Source organism: Lytechinus variegatus, chromosome 2, assembly GCF_018143015.1.
Source record: "Lytechinus variegatus isolate NC3 chromosome 2, Lvar_3.0, whole genome shotgun sequence".
Classification (NCBI taxonomy): Eukaryota; Metazoa; Echinodermata; class Echinoidea; order Temnopleuroida; family Toxopneustidae; genus Lytechinus; species Lytechinus variegatus.
In genome coordinates, this window is record NC_054741.1 from 20,626,642 (window position 1) to 20,648,371 (window position 21,730).

At 36.5% G+C, this 21,730-nt stretch overlaps 1 pseudogene; it reads left to right on the forward strand.

Annotated features, from left to right (window-relative positions):
* Positions 1 to 1,470: 1,470 nt before the first annotated feature.
* On the forward strand, positions 1,471 to 20,920 carry LOC121407537 (annotated as a pseudogene).
* Positions 20,921 to 21,730: the final 810 nt, after the last annotated feature.

Here is a 21,730-nt window from a genome sequence, read left to right on the forward strand (position 1 = left end):
AGGGGAATAATTGTCAAGGCCAAGGGTACGTTTTGTTTCCTTTGAACTTTCTTGAAAGAAGGCCTTCAAGTTGGCCCGGCGGGGGCAAATAATTAAGGCTTAAACATGTTACATGTATACATAAAAAGGTTAACAATAACATGTTTACTAGCTATTATACAACATATTACAGGTGCTTTAGTTACTTCGAATGATTAACAACTAATATCAGCTGGCAGAAGGGGAAGTTAATTTGCAAGGATTCCATGACTGAGATGAAAGCGTTGAGTCCTATTAACGCCGGTTACAGAATGGTTGATACAAAAATAAAACATAATGTGAATGTTTGACTTAGAATGGTGCCCGGGGGGGGGGGCACTTCCATTGACGAGTGGATACCATGCGCGACCACGGGGTCTCGAAAAGCACCCTAAACACGTATTTTCCATGTTCTGAAAATGCACCCCTTACTATATTGGCGTCTGAAACCCTACCCTTAACAAGTATTGAAAACAAAACTATACTCTTGGCAAGTATTCCCTGAATTGGACCCATGAGTATACAGCGATATTTTATTGTTGTGTGACGGGTCCGTCGGTCGTCGGTTTTACCTAATGTACACACCATAGCGCCCCACCTTCCTCACCTCGCGCAAATCGGACTCTAAACACGTAGTGTTGGGGCAGAAAGGACATCCTTTATACAACATTTTAATTTTCATTTATCCCCGCAAATTTGACCCGAAACGAGTAGCTTTCCTAGCGAAATAGATACCCTTTTTTCATTATTTTTGTGTTTTTTACAACCTATTTTGAAAATCCCTTTTACGTGTTTTTTTTTTGGTCGCGCATGGTATCCACTCGTCAATGTAAGTGGCCCCCCGGGGGAATGGTGGCTTAGAGGATTTAATTCCACAATAATATAAACTTATAACAAGCCTAGCTGAAAAAGATTAATAACAAACAGCTTTTCTATTTTAAAAGTATTTGGTCTGTTAAATAATATATTGGCAATAGGCGTTGAGCTATAGCGTCCCATAGCTTGCTGCATCATGCATAGGTCCATGGTTCAGAGACTAAAATTCACCAACTTTATTTTGTCACTTTTTCTATAGTGTGCAATATCTTTCAGCGATATCTTCCTGCTACTATACTGGAAGCAGACTGGAAGATGAGTATTACCTGGTCTATATACATACTTGTCACGCGTGTGGTATCCACTCGCCATTGGAAGTGCCCCCCCGGCCCCCCCCCCCCCCCCGTTCCGGAATGACGCTGTGGTACTAAATCGGATCGGTCCATGACGTAATAATATATTTTTTTTATAAGTTTTTTTTTCAGTTTGTGCTTTTCTTTATTTTTTGTGATTCTAATGTATTTGTGATAACTTCAAAAATGTAACCTTTTTTCCGCGATTCAGCTCACTGAACAAGAATTGATTCAGCTATTATTACGTCATAGTGTATGACGTCGATATCGATCGCATCGACATATATATTTCATTTCAGACTGGTATTCACTGCACTGCCGATATATTTAGGTAAGTTTTATCCTTTTTTTTTCCAGTCTAACAAATGGTACGGTAATTTGTATTATTATATGAGTTAAGCTGCATTTACCGATTCGTGTGTGACTTAGATTAATTTCTAACGTGATTTTTATCGTTAAGGGGTGTAAATAAAAAGGGGAGATCTTAGTCTTACAAATAAATTTCGTATCGTAGCTGCATGCAGTGCAGTGTATCTTCTGTGTTGTTGGAACGTACCGGTATTGTTCCCGTACCCTACCGTACCGGGCCGTGCCAGCCCGTTGCGGTACGCGTACGGTATACCTAGCCTGGAGGTGTCTGGGGACTTAAATACTCCGTATATCACTCCCCTAACGCCTGGATTTGCTCACTCTAGGCGACACCGCAATACTTACCCGTGTTAAGAAACTGGGACTCCACTCACGCGCATTTGGGCCGCCCTAGCTTAGAACTAAGCTTTCTTTCCGTAAAAAAAATTATTCTTATGATTAAATAAATATTGATTAATACATGAATACTGTTAAATCGGTACTCACCGGTTCTCTTCTTGAATTTTCTGCCAATTTCCCACGCTGTTGGCTACAATTCCGCGTTAAATTTTGTCGCCATAGAGAGCTGTTCATGCAACTTTATTTATTAAGGGAGCGCCCTTTACGAGAGTTGTTAATGCCGTGGAGAAATCGTTAGGCATTTTGGCCTGTGTTCAAGGCGTAGCTGTTCTATTTTTTTATAAAATTATGTGTGAGATCGAAATCTCAGCGAGTAAACACTCTTCCATATGGAAGAGTGTATACTCGCTGTGATATGATCCCGATAGGGAGGCGCAACACCCCCACCCACATGGGCGCAAACCCCAGGGCCGGGGGACATGTCCCCTCACCCAAAATAGTAGGGGGCACATTATGAAATGTCCCCCTACTATTTTTGGTCATTTCGTTCCGAAAATCGAAATGTATTTTGGAAGAGACGATCTTACTTTTGGCATGCCCCCTTTTTTTTGCTTGTTTGCTTGTCAAATTTCTTTTGGTCAAGATGACCTTCTTTAGAGGGTGATAAACCTTCTTTTTTTGTTTGTTTTTTGCTTGTCAAATTTTCCAGCCCCTGGTCCCCCTACCTTTGGGGAGAGATTTCCGCCCTTGCAAGTAGACATACTCTTGATATTGTTTGCGAATCTGCACAGGCGTCGATCGAGGGCTGGGGATGAGGAAAAGCGGTGAGACGAGAAAAAAAATAGAACTTAGAAGGGAAAAGGCGACAGAAAAAAAGTGAACGAAAGAAAAATTAATGGAAAATAAAAGGGAAGAGAAAATAGGGAGAAATGTGATGGGTAAAATAAATTATGGGAAAAGAGGACAGAAAAAAAGTGAACGAAAGAAAAATTAATGGAAAATAAAAGGGAGGAGAAAATAGGGAGAAATGTGATGGGTAAACAAAATTATGGGGAAAAATTCTGGACGCACTATTCATGTTTTATCATGAAAAGGATAAGTTATTTATCCGCGAGCAGACACTTTTTGATATTGTGATCTGAAACTGGATAATGATTTAAATAGAGAACAATCTGCGTATCTGAATTAACGTGTGTTTTAGATTTCGACCTAGAATTTGGGTATTCTAAGTAACTTTCTTATCATGAAAATCAATAGAGCGCAAAGCGCGAGCTAAAAATATATGATATAACAAAGGGTGAATTTAAGCTCTGTAATGCAAACACTTTGTGGGAAAATTGTGAATTGTGATGGATCACAGTTAAAAAAGAGCTGATGTATTTTATTTTTATTACTTTGAGTTTTTACATAGGACCGGAACATGCTATGAGGGCATTATGTCATCATATGAAAATGATGACCATCTTCCTATTTCTCTTGCATGGGAGCGCGAAATGTGTTAATATTATGGCCTGAAAACTGGACATTTAAAGCACTTTGTAATTATGCATAAGAGGCATTATATATCTATCAATGCGAGCAGAAATCGCGAGTCGAATTTTTTGATAAACTGTCATCAAATTAGTTTGATTTAGAATTAATATTGGGATATACATAACCGACTAATCCAAATGCTATAGCGTGCGGCGCTAGCTGATACGTTTTAACAATCTGACCTGAATAGGGAACTTTTTGAGAACTTTATGGAATACAGGAAAATAATACGTACCTGAAAATTCAAATTTTGCGAGCGCGCAGCGCAAGCAGAAAATGATAATGTTCAGACGATAACACAGACATTTTTACAGAGCACTTTTTAAAAATCAATTTGTAAATGAAACAAAATAATGAAAGTTCAATTTCCCAGCTGAAATATGTTTTGTATAATGACTTCAAAGTTTGATTTTTCAAGCTCCATATTGAGCAAGATATGCAAATACCCTAAAAGACAATAAGGCGCCAAGCGCGAGCGAAAATTTTTTATCCTAACAAATAGATTTAAAAAAAAATTATTTTCAGAGTCTTCCCCTAATGTTATTTCATTTAATCATGTTCCTCCTCTTATGTTTGCCTTTCTTCTTTTTTCCTCTCTTTTCTCTTCCTTTTCTTTTTTCCTTTCTTTTTTTTTTCTTTTTTTGCTCCGCCAATAGGGGGGTCCGGGCCCCTCGGCCCCCCTGGATCCGCCTATGTTAGCGGTTGTAGGTATAAATCGCGCTCTAACGCTCTAAAACTGTGTTCTTTATCAAAAAGCTGTCTTTCATATTCATTTTGTTCGCAAAAGAATATAAAGTTAATTTCAATCATTGTATATAGTTATCCTGTTTATGATAAAAATACTTAGAAATTGGGTTAGGGTTATCAAATTATCAGGGCAGAAAATATATATTTTTTTCTCATTTTGCGCGTCGAGCTGGCACTATTTGATCTGTGAGATTATGTTTTTGATGACATTCATTGTATTCACAGCAATAATTATTAAACATTGCGCACGCGCCGTGCGCCGCATGAATTATGTAGATCAGGTGAATAACTTACCGCTACACACGAGCAGTTGCTCTATATATTCTATGTAATATAATATATAGAGCAACTGCCCATTTTTAATGGTCCATAATATACCCACTTTCTTCTTTTTTGGAACGAGTATGAATTTATCTACTGATATACTGAATGTACAATAAAAGTCATTATCATGTATTTCTTGGCATTTCATTTACTTTTTTTACCATGATTATATCACACAGCTGCTCGCATAGGCCTACGCCGTCACAAATAACAAAACAAAATCTCACTTTTTTTCTTTTTTGGTGGGGGATGGATTTTCCATACGCATACGTACAATTTTTCAAATTATTTTTTTCTGCTATTTTCATAATAAACTTTAAATGATTTCGCCTTTGCACTATTATTTTTTTAAAGACAAAATTACATCATCATCATATCATCGTCACCAACTTCATTCTCATCTTTATCACCACTACCACCATCATTATTATCATCATCATCATCATCATCACCGCCACCATCACCACCACTATCATCTTCACCAAGATAATTTTCATCATCATTATCATCATTGCCATCATCGTCTTTTTTTCTTATTTTTTCTCCTTCCTGCTTTTTTTCCTTCCTATTTTCCTCTTTTTAGAGGGCACACCACCACGCCCCCTTACTGGATATCCGCCTCTAACGTTTGTTGTTGTATATAAGTTGGCGGATGCCTCATGAAATGAAATAATATAAAATAAGGAAAGGGAAACTAATTAGAAAAAGGACTGAGGAGAAGAAAAAAGAAAGCCAAACAAACAAGAAAAAACAATATCAAAATTTTGTTGTAAAGTCTTCTACGTCAGTTTAATAATTATGTTTTCAATGAAATGAGAACATAAAAAAATGAAACAAGTAAGATGGGCTATACATCGTAGCAAAGAAATAGAGGGAAGCTCCGAGACAATAAAAAGGGTGAGAAAAAGAAAAGACTTTGAAATACTCACAACACGAGCATAATAAAAAAATATGGAATAAGCAAGGACAAGTAGCTGAGGGACACCCCCCCCCCCTCTCTCTCTCTAGTTATTTATGTATCAAACTCGCATACACAAGAATTTCTTACTAATCAAAATATTGCGAGCAAAAAGCACGAGCTGACATTTTTTTAAATATTCAAAACTGATAGAGAGACACATTTTAAACAATTCATGAATCATAATAATTATACAACTAGCTTACCAATCGAATCATTCGATTGCGACAAATGATCTGAGAATTAATGCTTTTAGGAATTCATTAAATTAAAGCAAAGTATCTCAACATTAAAATAATTAAGGCGGGCGCAAGGTATCAGCTAATACACCGATAATTTTTTTTTGGACATTTGAAGTATTTTCGGTAATCATGAAAAAGATTGATATTTCATGAAAGCTCAAATCCCGAAGAGCGGAATATTTTTATTAATTGACTTTTTAAAAAAATGTTCTAAGCCCCATTTAATATTTGATTATAAGTCGATGCATTAAAAGCTGAAAAAATAAAGTATTTTGTGTTCCTCTATCATAATTGTCTTTCTCTTTAACCCTGGTTCTTTTTTTTTGGGGGGGGAAGCATTTTGGTTAAAAAAAGAGAGAAAAAAGATAATTGCTGGCTTGTGGACGCCCGGTGTGGACGGTGGTAGGGACACCCCCCCCCCCCCCCCCCCCCGTAGTTACGCCAATATGGGACCAAATGATCCTAAATGTCCGAGGCGAAACTTGTGCAATCAAACGTTATTTCTGAATAAATTAAAGCTTGCGCTGTTCAACTTCAATCTCTTTCAGCTAAATTTGCGATGAACGCTGCGTTATGAAATATATAATTATCAACATCTGGCGAAAAGAATAACCGACCGATCACCTGACGAGAACGCGTATACGTGATCTGCATATCAGGCCCGATCGCGAGTCAGAAGTGAAGGACAACTGCCAAGAAAATCAGGAAAAAGTCGTCAAAATGTAAGTTCCCCTTCATTTCTTTCAATTTTTTGTTACTTATTCAAGCATAAATGTCTCATTAAAGCAAAATTTCAACAAAAGCCTCAAATTTAGCTAGTACTTTTGTTGAAATTACAATAAATTTAGATCCACATAAATCTCTAACCCAATTTTAGCACTGATGTCGCCTATGAGGTCCATACATGTAATGTTTGGACCTCATTGGTACTAGGAGTGGATTTGCTACATGCCTTTCCGTAGAGTCCAGGATTACCTGTGTGGAACCTAGACCTAAATCACCAATTTTATTTTTAGTTTTTCCCCCAAAGTTATGGGCAAGTTTTATGTTTACTCCCATTTTTTAATTCTTTTGTAATTTTCATTCACTAAAAAGTATTAAAATTGAAAGAAGTTAAGAGCAAGAGCGTTTACTTACCCCGTCTGTTTACTTCGCCATCTTTATTTCTTTTGTAATTGATACCTAGATACACACGCGGTAACACGCGTGTAGAGCTGCAAGTTCAACTTAGATTTAAAAATACTTGCATTTGCCAATTAAAATCACGATTCGTAAAATATTTGTTTCAGTTGATAAATATCATATTTATATGATATTTATTGATTAACTCTACTGCCAACTTGGATTATAAAAAATACTTGCATCTGCCGATAGATATCAGGAATCGCAAAATATTTGTTTTAATCAATAAATATATAAATTACTTTATGACCAATTCATACGCCATACGGTATATTGGATTTCTTGGTATGAACAGCTGTTTTGCAGTAGGGTTCGGGCAGCAGTCACCATTTTATACGGATTTATTTATTCCTGCATCTCATTTTATCCAGTATTTATAAACTTTTACTTTGTATTTCTTTTCTAGTATTTAAAATTTTAATTTGTATTTTTTTTAGTTTTAGGGATCAACTTTGATAGAATATAAATCATCATAGGCAGGCAGGACAGAAAGATGATTGGAGGATGGCAGATACGGTTATCTGACCTCTTTCTACCTGTATTCTTAGTAGTGCTTAGTGCGTCACAAGGGCTAGGTAAGTTCCATGCGTTACTTGTAGCCTATTTATGGCCAAGGGCAAGGCCATGGTGGGTTACAGGGGATGAACCCCTCCCCCATTAGTTTTCAAGTCTAAAGGAGGACAGACAAAGATATATAATAAAGAGTATGAAAAGTGATGACTTTGTGTGTGAGCACACAATCCCCTTATTTTGATAAAACAAATACATCCCCCTCAGTTTGAGGTCATGGTGGCCCTTATGCACAAAAGCTCAGCGAAATAGGAAGGTGTCCAGAAAATATGACAATAAGAAGGAAACGTGACAACACTGAAATTTAGTAAAGATGAATTTCCCCTTCAAAGAATGTAAGATTTCCCTGCTCTTTTATCACAGACAGAATGGTAGTCTCAATATTTTCTTGCAAAAGGCTGTCCATTAGACATGTTTGATATTTCATAGCAGTCTACATGTAGTTTATGGGAATTGGAGTTCTCAATGCCTTGTGAGAGATTGTGAAATGATTTTTGTTTAGTTCGCAATATTTGGTCCACATTCTTATCCTACATGATTTGGTTTTTGATAAGTTGTTATCCTTTTTTTTTAGGTGTTGTACGTCTACAGAATGGTGGTTCGAGTTATGGGAGACTGGAGGTCTATTACAATGGAACATGGGGGACTGTTTGTAACAATAACTTTGGAACAGCAGAGGCAAAGGTGAGAAGTCTATGCAGGGGAAAATAAAAATTTGACAATTATTTGGAATAGAAAATTAGATGATGACACGAATATTGATAATGATGCTGATTATGATTATCATTGTCATTTGAAATTAGAATCATTTTCATAAATCACAATAATATTTGATTATGTACATGTACTTAAATGATAGTCTGAAACAATATATTTTTGCAAGTCTTTTAAAAGGGGAATCTTGCAAGTCTTTTAATAGGGGAATCCAGCCTTGGTCATAAAATGTTGTGATGGAATTGGAAAGGAGACAAATAAATAAAACAGAACGGTCAAAGTTTGAAAGAAATCGCTCGCACAAGCAATAAGAAAGTTATGACTGCTTTGAGATCCCTAACACTGGAGATTTCAAATTGGCCACTGGGTAAGTAAATTATAGGCCATGAACTGTACTTATCAGGGATTTTCGGTTTTCTCTTGAAGCACCCATCCCCCTGGGGCATTAATCTAAATATAGCCCAGGTAGTATGTTTTATGTCCTCATGAAAGAAAAATATGATATGAAGTAGAACTTTGAAAAAAAAAACATTTAAGGTATTTTATGTATAAGATTAAAGGGGTGGTCCAGGCTGAAAGTATTTATAGCTTAATAAATAGAGTAGAATTCACTGACTACAATGCCAAAAAATTTCGTCAAAATCGGACAACAAATAGCAAAGTTATATACTTTTAAAGTTTAGTAATATTTTGTAGAAACAGTCGTAATGAATATTCATTAGGTGGGCTAATGATGTCACATCTCCACTTGTTCTTTTGTATTTTATTATATGAAATTAGCTTTATTCAAATTTTTTTCACCAAGAGCTAGAAAAATTGGATTGACAACTGATTTAGTGCATTATTGCTGTAACCAGTAGCGGACCGTGACCCCGAGGAGACAAAGCATTGGGGGGGGGCACGGCATTGTTCACAAACAATGCAGTGCCCCCCCAATGCTTTGTCTCCTCCGGGGTCACGGTCCGCTACTGCCTGTAACTTATTTCATTATAAGGGAGACATATTATATTATTCACACAAGTATGAAATAATGAAAAAAATATGATTTTATGTAATAACATAAGAAAACGGAAAGTGGAGATGTGACATCATCAGCTCGCCTAATGAATATTCATGACGAATGTTTTCACAAAATATTGCTAAACTTTAAACTTCAATAACTTTATTATTTGTTATCCGAATTTGATGGAATTTTTGGCGTTTTGCTCAGTAAATTCTACCCTGTGTATTAAGATATAAATATTTTCAGCCTGGACCACCCCTTTTAGAGTACATGGAAGAGTAATCCTTGCTTAACATTACTCTGACATCACATATGCGGCCAATTTGAATTCTCCATGGGTATACTGATAACCAATTTTTACAACTTTTGCAAATTTATAACTTTCTTATTATTTGTTCAAACCTTCACCTATCACATTGTTTGGTTCTTCTTTTACCTCTAAAAACTTTTTTTTTTGGGGGGGGGGGTTGGATTCCCCTGTATGGGTTGTATTGCAAACATACATCAAGGGCTTTTGTCTGAATCTCAGATTTATGTATGTTGCAGCCAGAAAATCTGTGTAGGGAATATAGGAGTCTTCAAGCACTCAATTTTCAGTTGGGAATGATTTCTCAAACTGTTGGGAAATTAGTCACTGCACGCCCTGAACTTCTTTGATTATTAATTGTAGAAATTAAAACAAATCTTCAAGAAACTAGGGTAAAATGTGAAAATTATACATGTCATTGACTTGTATACTAAAAAATCCTTAGTCCTTAAAGGGTTCATAACAAAAATGACCTTGCTTTAAGACTTAATTTTATATTTTAAACATATTTGACAACAATTTTTTATCAGGCTAGTAATAATATACATGTACACCAGATTCAGCTCAATAGGCATTCAGATAAGTAAATTAGGACTTTTCCCAATCTCAAAATATGATGACTCAGCATTTTTAAGCCACGCCATCTCAAAATCGTTTGTTAACCCACACTGTCCTTTTTTCTCCTGATTATCTTTAAGAGTTACTTCATCATAAAAAAAATGTTTATTGTAAAACGGCAGAAAAAAAATGATAAGAAATATGAAAGTTTAAAGAAAATCCATCAAAGAGTTCAAATGTTTTTAATTTATGACATACGTGGATGTGAGCAGCTTTCCCCATATCATGCTGTTAAAAGTCAATAAAATGTCATTTTCGAAAAAAAAATTAAACGCTTTTTACTTTACCTTCAGTAATCAACAGACAATAGTTTCACACTCATTCCTGAAAGAAAAAAAACTTAGTCATCATGAACCATTAATAAAATAGAATTCATGTATTTTATATTACATAACATATGAGGCAGCTGCTCGTTTATGATGTCAAAAGTCAAAAAGCTTAACATGCTAAAAACTTTTTTAATCTTTGTCAGATTTGCCTCAAACCTTCACAAATGTTTTTTTTTCTGGTATTTTTCCAACAATCTTTTCTTCAGGATGAATGCTTCCTCTAAAAATTGTGTCATATTGTTCAGGACAACAATCTGCTTCAAGTGAGATACACGTGTATATTTGTAAAACTATGTTTTGAAATATCACCCATTTATAGCCCACCTCTAATGATATTGTCCTCTAGGTTGCTTGCCGAGAACTTGGTCTTGACACGACCGAATATGAGGTTTTCGAGTCGTACCAATTTGGTGAAGGTAGCGGAACGATTTGGTTGGATGAAGTGAGCTGCATAGGATCTGAATCAAGCCTAGCTGACTGTACCCACAACAGCTATGGTGACCATGATTGTACCCACTCAATGGACGTTGGTATATCATGTGGAGAATACATAGAACCAGGTAAACAGCTTGGTTCAGGGGGCCTCAGAACCCCGGGGCAGATGGAACTTATTTTCTTTCAGTAAATGTGTTTAAAAACATACAATTTATCATCTTACTATGTTTTTTACGTGATGAGCCAGTCAGGACCCTCCCTCACTTTCAAAACTGTTCTGCAGCCCGTATTTACTTATCCACCACTCCCTCAAAGATACATTATGTGTGTAGGGCCTATGCTGAATCAGATAAGGGATTATTGCGCAGCAAAATGTGTGCATCAATCGGTTATGCAGTTGTCCCCGATTAAATTTCACACTATACATATTGAATAGATAGTCATTGATGTCATATTGACAATGTATTGTAGCTCATATATTTAAAAGTTGCTGAATGACTTCTATTTCCATTGAAGGTGCATTGCGTCTGGTGAATGGCGACGAAAGGTCTGGAAGACTGGAGGTCTATTACAATGAAACATGGGGAACGGTTTGCAGTGATTTCTTTGCCATAGAGGATGCCAGAGTAAGTGATGAATGTGGATGGTTTTCATTATTTACAGTGTGAGGTGGTCCTAAGCTGTGCTGTAAAAAAGTGTTGTACACCATCTGTGGAAATGCATGTATGTTGCATTTCAACAGGCACCCCAACACATAACCTGTATTTGCTTGAGTTTCTCACTGAAATGTTGATTCAAATCTGTTCACCAAATTAATTTTAAAATAGACCATTCTTCAGGTTATTATCATGGTGTTTAGGTCAAATTTGATCATTTATGGGTAGTCATTTGATAATTTCCTATAAAAAAAGGAAATGTAGAAGTAATACCCAATATATATGTAATGCTTTGAGTTGAACAAACAATGATTATAAACTGAATTTAGAAAGATGATATAGGAAGTTTTGATATGACATTGAGAATTTGAGTGAAGTAAAAACACATCCTTTAATCTTTTTCTAGGTTGCTTGTCGTCAGCTTTTCCCTTCTAGTGATACCTCATCTGTTGAGTACTTTGATAGCTCTAAATATGGTGAAGGCACTGGACACATTTGGTTGGATCAAGTCAACTGTATTGGATGGGAAGCTACCTTAGACAGCTGTATACACAATGCCTATGGCGATCATGATTGCACTCACTCCCAAGATGTTGGTATTTCATGCGAAACAGGTATGCCAATAGGCAGCGTCCAGAGATAATGAAATGACTTGGATTTGTTTATATTGTAATAGAATAAGATAAGGCTGAGTGATGTGATGATAATATTTATATGCATGTAACTTTGTCATAGTCAAATCTTTTTGGGATCAGAAAAATCTGTTCGACTTCTGAAAAAAATGACTTTAGAAGAAGTATAAACACATGATTTGCATTATGTAGCCTAGTAAAATGGGCAGGGCAAACATTTGACATGTAGGTTGACTTCTTATGCAAGTTTGCCTGTATTGTTACATTCAAACTTCAATCAGTAAACAAATGTAGCTCCAGAGTATTTTGATGGGGGGGGGGGGGTGGAAATTCAATTTAGATGTAAAGATGATGTTTTTTTTTCAATTGAATGGCCAGGGCAATGTGGAGTTACATGGCTAAGATGTCTCTTTGGATACTCTTCTCTCTTACTTCCTTTTTCTTCCTCTTTTTCCCCTTTTTGTCATCAGTTTTTTCGTGTGCATAACAGCAGTGAGACATATGGGCAATAGCGGCGGCTATGTCAACACTAAGTATTAAAAATGGTTAACAATTTGAAATGTCATTACTCTGAATGTATAAGTAATTATTTCATGAAACGTAGCTGTAAGGTAATCAAGTATCATTATTTGGCATGAGTTCAGGTCACATGATCAAGGGCAAAGGCTATTTAGGTCCATTGAACTTTGTGGTATCAAGATATTTCTAGATAATGCATGTATTGAACTTGTATAATTCTCTATTACATCAAACTGACATATGATTGTTATCAAGTATTGACAACTAGATATGCAATTTGTCACTGGATATAGGTCAAAAGTCCTGTTAGTCTGGTCTGTTAGCGTCAAAAATGCCCTACTTGTGGACACGGTGGACAAAAGCATGATTTTTTCTCCAGACCTTTGTTTATGTATAAGAATTAAGAATGGGGTATGCTCCAAAAAATCTGGCTGCAGGAACAGTGAAAAAATGGGTGAAAATGTCAGAATTTATGAGTTCAGATTTGTCTGATATATAGACTAGCGCTAGTGCAAAACTCAATAGCAGTGCATTATTTTGCATTGAATTAGTTCTTGAATTCAGACCCTTTTTGAACAGATCTTCTGTTTGTCCTCGTATCTCAATGCACCAAATATCTGAATGAAGATGCTAACCAAGCCGAAGGGTGACGATGGAGGGGGTTGAATGTTGGTGTGTGTGTACATATTTTGGTCTTGGGGTAAAGGTGTGCAAGACACATTTTTTGCATGTGTTGGAAATTGTGTTGCCATGGTAACAGTGTATTATTGCAAAAATAAGGTAAAAATCTTGCAGTTAGAACCACTTCCTCTGTTTTTAACCGATTCTCATGAAATTTGGCACACACATTGGTCTTGAGGTGAAGATGTCTAAGACACACTTTTGTGTGTCTTTCAGAAATCTTGTTGCCATGGTAACAACATATCTGGTGAAAATTGGGGAAAAAACCTTACAATTCAAACTGTTTCATCAGTTTTCAATCAATTTTCATGAAATTTGGCACACACATTGGTATTGAAGTAAAGATGTACAAGGCACTTTTTGTGTGTTTCCAAAATTGTGTTGCCATGGGAACAACATATTATATGGCAAAATTTAGGTAAAAACCTTGCAATTTGAACTACTTCATCAGTTTGTTGTTGTTGTTGTTTTGAACCAATTCTCATGAAAAAATTATGGCTCACACATTGGCCTTGGGGTAAAGATGTGCAAGAACCTTTTGTCAGAGAGTGCAATGCCTTGGTAACCACATTTAGCCAGAAATATGGGGGAAAACTCATTGTGGATCAGTCTACTTCTCAGTTTTCAGCCTGTGCTCATAAAAGTTGACACAAATATTCATTTTGGGTAAAGATTCATATTCAGTATTAAAAGGGAATCAAGCCTTGGTCATAATGTTGTGTGCATGGAAAAAGGAGAAAAATAAGAATGGTGAAAGTTTTAAAGAAATCGGACAAGCAAAATAAAGTTATGGCTGCTTTGAAATTAAGATCCCTAAGGCTACTAGTATGTAGAATTCAAATTGGCAACTGGGTAAGTAAATTATGACAAGGGGTGAGGCTGCAAGGACAACTTTCCCATAGTTATCAGGATTTTTGGTTTTCTCCTAAATCCCTATTCCATTGGGGCCGTAATATAAACCCGGTAGCATGTTTTATGTCCTCATGAAAGAAAGATATAATTTGAAGTAAAACTTTTGAAAAAAGAAATTTTAGCTAATTAATTATTCCAGTACATGGAAGAGTGGTCCTTGCCTTCTTAAATCACTGTGACATCACACATGCGGTCAATTTGAAGTCTTCATGGGTATATTGATTACCAATGTTTATAACTTTAATATGTTCACAACTTTGTTATGGTTTGTCCGATATTGTTCAAACTTTGACCTATAAACTTGTCTGATTTTTCATTTTCCTCTAAAAACAAGTGTTTATTTGGGTTTGATTCCCCTTTATAACGTCATATAATAGCGCAGGGTATTAATCATCTTCAATAATATTTATAGGCTTTTGGGGGAGGGGCGGAGAAGGTCCTTAAAAACTGACAACATAAAAATATAGAAGGTTAAAGGCCATGACCATGAGGAACTTAAACACTCTTAAAAAACACCCCTTACATTTTTTTGTTGGGGGGGCTTTAGAAAATTGCCACATAAAGATTAAAATGAAATTATAACAACTAGGAACTTACCCCCCCCCCCCAAAAAAAAAAAAAAAGGGAAATCCTTTACACTTCAGCATATTAATTTAAAGCCTCAAACATTCTGCTTTGAAAAAAAAAGTTTCCGGTGTCCAATTAATCAATGTTTTATTTGAAGCATGAAGCAGGGGCTGCCACAGAAATATACTGAAAAAATTAAATGAAAGAAAATATAAGGCTAAAATCTATTGTGCACATAGGTATATTTTTGATATGGTATGTTACTGAGTCATGGATTTGCAAGTGAAGTTCTAAAACAAGTGCAGATATTTTGATATATATTTATATTTCTATAATAATTAGTTGCATGATTAAAGGTACACTTTAAAATGTCAGAAAAAATATACTTAGAGAGAGACAGGAAACAGAAAGAGATGGCATGGTGAAGCTCAAAATCAAGAGTGATGTGAAAGTTAAAAAGAAAGAGTAGGAACGGAATATGAATATGAATAAAAGACTGAGTAGGAGAATATAAATAAACAATGGTTAATTGGGTACTGTAAACAAATTTTTTATCAAATCAGAATGCATTAAGCTTCAAATGAATGGTCTGAAGTGCAAAGGACTCTTCTTACCTTTGAAGGGGGGGGGGGGCATTTTCTGCTAAAAAGTATATCAGCCCCCTATTTTTTTCGGGGGGGGGGGGGTTAAGTTCCTAGTCATAATCCTTTAACTGTAATTTTAATGAGGTCATTTTCTAAAGACCCCACCCCCCCGCAGAAAAAGAGTAATGTCTAGCTTTAAAAATGCATTGACCCCTGAGGGACAAAGGTGCTGTCTGGTTTGAGCATGGGGAAATAGAACTAAAAGTGGTATGGGGAGGGGTGCACATCTTGGGGAGGTGGAACTAAGGTTTGGAAAATCAGCTGTTGAAAGTACAAGGGGTACACATTTTGTTTTGCTTGCCAGTGTTGGAACTCCTCTGCTTCAGCGGAAGGTTTCATATTCACCCAGTGTACCTCCAGCCTATATGCCCTTAAGGGGATGCGTTTTTTAAGAGTGTTTATCATTTTTATGTTTCTAATGGCCACTGCCTTTACCTTCTTTGATGTTAGATTTAAAGGACTAATCCTGCCCCTTCCCCCGAAACCCAGAAATATTAATGAAGGTGATTAATACCCCACATTTTAATGCAGAGAAGACATTTAGAATTTAATATGAATCTTTACCCTAAGATGAATATTTCTTCCAATTTTTATGAGCACTGACTAAAAACAGGGGAGGAAGTTTGATCCACAATAAGTTTTCCTACATTTCTGGCTATCATATGTGGCTACCCTGGTAATGCACTCTCTGACAAATGCAAAAAAAAGGTTCTTGCACATCTTTACCCCAAGGCCAATGTGTGAGCCAAATTTCATGAGAATTGGTTCAAAACTGATGAAGTAGTTCAAATTGCAAGTGTTTTACTAAATTTCGCCATATAATATGTTGTTCCCATGGCAACACAATTTTGAAAATGCACACAAAAAGTGCTATGTACATATTTACTTCAATACCAATGTGTGTGCCAAATTTCATGAAAATTGATTGAAAACTGATGAAACAGTTTTAATTGTAAGGTTTTTTCCCCAATTTTCACCAGATATGTTGTTACCATGGCAACAAGATTTCTGAAAGACACACAAAAGTGTGTCTTAGACATCTTCACCTCAAGACCAATGTGTGTGCCAAATTTCATGAGAATCGGTTAAAAACAGAGGAAGTGGTTCTAACTGCAAGATTTTTACCTTATTTTTGCAATAATACACTGTTACCATGGCAACACAATTTCCAACACATGCAGAAAATGTGTATTGCACACCTTTACCCCAAGACCAAAATATGTACACACACACCAACATTCAACCCCCTCCACCGTCACCCTTCGGCTTGGTTAGCATCTTCATTCAGATATTTGGTGCATTGAGATGCGAGGACAAACAGAAGATCTGTTCAAAAAGGGTCTGAATTCAAGAACTAATTCAATGCAAAATAATGCACTGCTATTGAGTTTTGCACTAGCGCTAGTCTATATATCAGACAAATCTGAACTCATAAATTCTGACATTTTCACCCATTTTTTCACTGTTCCTGCAGCCAGATTTTTTGGAGCATACCCCATTCTTAATTCTTATACATAAACAAAGGTCTGGAGAAAAAATCATGCTTTTGTCCACCGTGTCCACATAATTCCGCTAACTGACCAGACTATGTAGGGTCAATAAGCTATTATCCATAGTAAAGACAATTTTACTATATGTTAAGATAATGTGGAAACTATGTAATTTAGGAACAGTAATTTTTCAAACTAGGATAATGATAAGCTCGAATCAGAAATTAGGTCAGTTTGATTTCAGATTACTGGGTCTAGGTCATACGGTTATTTCAGATCAATGAGCTTGGATAAGAATAATAATTTAGCCTTTTGAATGAAACTTGTATGAGAAGATTGGATACGACAAATGAATAACATGTTTCTAAGTCAAGATTAACAAACTTTAATAGGATTTAGTTATTAAATAGGTTTTTTCTCTATTTCTCTCTGAAAATTATTCATCTTTTCAAAAACAGCACTGCTGCTTTATTGAATCAATTAATGTAGGTGAGATTGCCAGAGGCATTTCACTTATTCCACAAAATAATGATAAAAAGATATGATCCAAATCGGATTGGCATTCAATTTGGGCAGAATTTGTTTGATATTCATATGTTATCACTGGTATAATGGAAAGGCACTCATATTTGTTGTATCTTTTGCTTTTTCTATTGGAAAGGACTATCTGTTTTCCGTATTTCACCACATCAATCCACAAGATCCTATGTTGTATCATTCTATTGCTTTTCTATTTCTGCTTTCCTCAGCTAGAGGTGCTCACAGTTTCTCAGTATTTGCTTTTTGCCAAAGGCTATCGCATGTCTGCTGTCTGAAATGATTTAACTGAATCTCAGCTATAATGTTTGTGTCTATTAGGGTTTTTGTCTCACCTGCGTAGCAGAGTGAGACTATAGGTGCCGCTTTTCCGACGGCGGCGGCGTCAACATCAAATCTTAACTTGAGGTTAAGTTTTTGAAGTGACGTCATACCATAGAAAATATATGGACCTACTAAGTAGTTCATAAAACTTGGACATAAGGTTAATCAAGTATCACCGAACATCCTGCATGAGTTTCACATCACATGACCAAGGTCAAAGGTCATTTAGGGTCAATGAACTTTGGCCGATTTGGGGGTATCTGTTGAATTACCATCATCACTTTGAAAGTTTATGGATCTGATTCATGAAACTTGGACATAATAGTAACCAAGTGTCACTGAACATCCTGTGCAAGTTTCAGGTTACATGATCAAGGTCAAAGGTCATTTAGGGTCAATAACTTTGCCCAAATTGAGGGTATTTGTTGAATTACCATAATAACTTTGAAAGTATGTTGGTCTAGTTTATAAAACTTGGACATAAGAGTAATCAAGTATCACTGTACATCCTGTGCGCATATTTGGTCACATGACCAAGGTTAAAGGTTAATGAACTTTGGCCATAATGGGGGGTATCTGTTGAATTACCATCATAACTTTGAAAGTTTTTTTATCTGACTTTTGAAACTTGGACATAAGAGTAATCAAGTATCACTGAATATTCTGTGCGAGTTTCAGGTCACATGATGAAGGTCAAGGTCATGTAAGGTCAATGAACTTTGGCCACATTGGGGGTATTTGTTGAATTACCATCATATCTCTGCAAGTGCATTGGTCTAGTTCATAAAACGTGGAAATAAGAGTAACCAAGTATCGCTGACCATCTTGTGCGAGTTATAGTAGTTTTCAAAGTCAGCACTGCTGCTATGTTGAATCGCGTGATGCAGGTGAGACCGCAGAGGCATTCCATTTGTTTATTTTTTATTTATTTTTTTTTCTACTGAAAGGAGGGTCAGGATCAGGAGGTGGTTATAACTTCTGGAGCCAAAGTGGATCATGGACAGGTACTTGTGTAGGAGTCTTCATAGCTTTCATTGTTGGGGGTTCAGCATACAGAAGGAGGCAAATGCGACTGAGGCAAATGCAACACAATAATGGTGTTGTTCATCCCCCTTGTGGCGTCACCAGGGCCTGTGGTACTACTGGGGGCAACCCGGGACCCTTTACCATCCAAACACCACCCGCGCAATCGAGTGAGCCCCGCCCTTATCCAGTTCAGACCTATTCACCCGCTTACCCGCCTCCAGTGCAGGACCCGTCAGGAAACCCTACCCAGCTCCCTCCTGTTGAAAATACTGGACCCTACCCTCCACCATACCCAACCAATCAGCCTGGAGATGCACCACCATTCGATCAGCCGCAAAATGGTGTTGTACAAGAAGGTGACCTCCCCCCTCCGCCAAGCTACAATGATATTGTCAAGCAATAGAAGCCATATCTTCGGTTTACTATTCCATTGTAAGTCTATGTAAACAGAATCTTACGATTTGGTTTGCCTGCTTTCTTTAGAGATAAGTCACGAATCCATGGTGGCAGGGATAACATTTTGTAGTTGAATTGCAAAAGGGCCATGAACGCATCTAAAGCTTGTAGGTGTCCCCCCCTGGTTCATTTTAGGAGAAGCTCTGCCAAAGTGAGTAGTTGCTTCGGTAATGCAGATTGTGTCTTTTCTGTGAGAAATTTACCATAATTGAATAAACATTGGTTATTCTTTTGTGGTGCGGGTTTTGCAGTTTGGGATCATACTATCAGACAATCTCTTAATTTGCTCATTTTCAGGGTGGATCTGTTTATTTACTTGTGTGCCTGTGGACCCTTGAAATATCAGTTTCTCTGCTTGATGAAACTTGTGAACTTAAGGGAGGGAGCTTAGTCAATGAACACTATGCATTATAATTATCGTCCAATGAAACAAGCTTTTATGATGAACATAATACTTCAGATCCCATTTTTGGAATCCAGTATGCATGCATTATTGTTTTGTGAAACGAACCTTGAGCAAGCTGAATGCTGTTAGGAACAGCCTTTGCATCGTAGTATTGATCTATTTTTCAAAATATGTTTTGCTTGATTTAATGATGTGGTTTTCTGTTCTTCGGTTGTTAATGTGAATAGATAGAGCAGACTGGACAGGAATAAGTTGATCTCCTGGTTCGAATTGATTCCTTCTTTTATTCTTTTATATTGAAGCACATGATTGGTAAGAAAAGGCAGAATGTTTAACAGTATTGAAATTCAAGAAAAGACTGAAGAATGAGCTTTTTTTAAACTTATTGTTTTTGTTTAAAATTGCCTTTCCCTCATATTCCTGCTGTATCCAATCGAACCCCTTATACGATTACTTTTTTTTTTCTTTTAGGGACTCAAACTGCAGGTTCCTTCTGGCATGGGAGTGCAAAATGGATGGGCAGCATCATATTTGTAATTGTGATGAGTATTGCGTGTGCAGGTTCTGCATATAGACAGAGACAACTTTACTTGATGCGGCATCGGCAACAAAACAACGATGACACAAGCACAGTCCCTGCTGCTCCCGTAGGTAACCCAGGATCTATGCCATATACGACTCAACAACCCCCACAGCAACCGAGTGAGCCCCGCCCTTATCCAGTTCAGACTTACTCACCTGTTTACCCACCTGAATCTACAGGGGGTGCCCCACCAGGTAACCGTTACCCCACACAAGCTTACCCGCCTCCAGTACAGGATCCTTCGGAAGCCCCTACCCAGCTCCCTCCTGTAGAGAATACTGGACCCTACCCTCCACTGGGAGGCTCTGCACCATACCCAACCCATCAACCTGGAGACGCACCAACATTGAATCGGCCGCAAAGGGGTGATATACAAAAAGGTGACCTTCTCGCTCCACTAAGCTACAAAGATGTCTTCAAAAGATAGGAGCAAAGTCTCATGAGCCAAGTCTCAACGTAACTTTTCTATTGCCAGTGGAAGTAAAGTTTCTTTAAAGAGTTTATATGTTTGTTTTATCCATTTTAACATCATCATTCCTCTGTGATTGTCAGTTGGATGTGCTTCTGGGAAACCTCAGATGTCTAAACTTTTTACCCTGATGATTGACATTGAAATCCAAAGTTTTGCCACATTTGCGCAAAAGTTGGAATATTGAGAAATAGGTTGAATCTATTTTGAAGCAGATTTTGTTATTTTTTATTTCATTTTATTGTCCTGTTGCTTTTGGGTTTTTTTTTTTAGGTGTGGGGTTATCAGTACACATTTTTGGCAGTATATGATCTTATATAAAAACATGCATAACCTCACACGTACAGCATTATAAAACACCATTACCTGTAATTTTTCTTTATTCATGGAATGCATTCATGTTGCATCAATGATTTGAAAATGCTGGAGGTGCCATTATTAAAGAGATGGTCGAGGCTGAAAATATTTATACCTCGACAAATACAGCAAGATTCACAGAGCAAAATGCAGAAAATGTGATAAAAATTGGATAACAAAGTTATTGAAATTTCAAGATTTGCATTATTCCTTTAAAACAGTCCTAGGCATGTCTTTATGAATATTCATTAGGTGATCTGATGATGTCATATCCTCACTTGTCCTTTTGTATTATATTATATAAAATTAGGTTTATTCAAAAATTTTATACCAAGAACTAAAACAATTGGATTGACAACTGATAGCATATGTGCGTATGACTGTTTTCACAAAATATTGATAAACTTAAAAATTCATAACTTTTAACCAATTTTGATGAAATTTTCAGCATTTTGCTCTGTGAATTTTACTCTGTTTATGTATGTATGAATATTTTTAGCCTGGACCATCCCTTTAAATAAGCAACCCTCAGTATTATTTGCTATAAACCGGTCTGTTGATTTTGAATGACTAATGTGTTGAAGATTAATAGTGCCTTTGTATTCTACCACCAT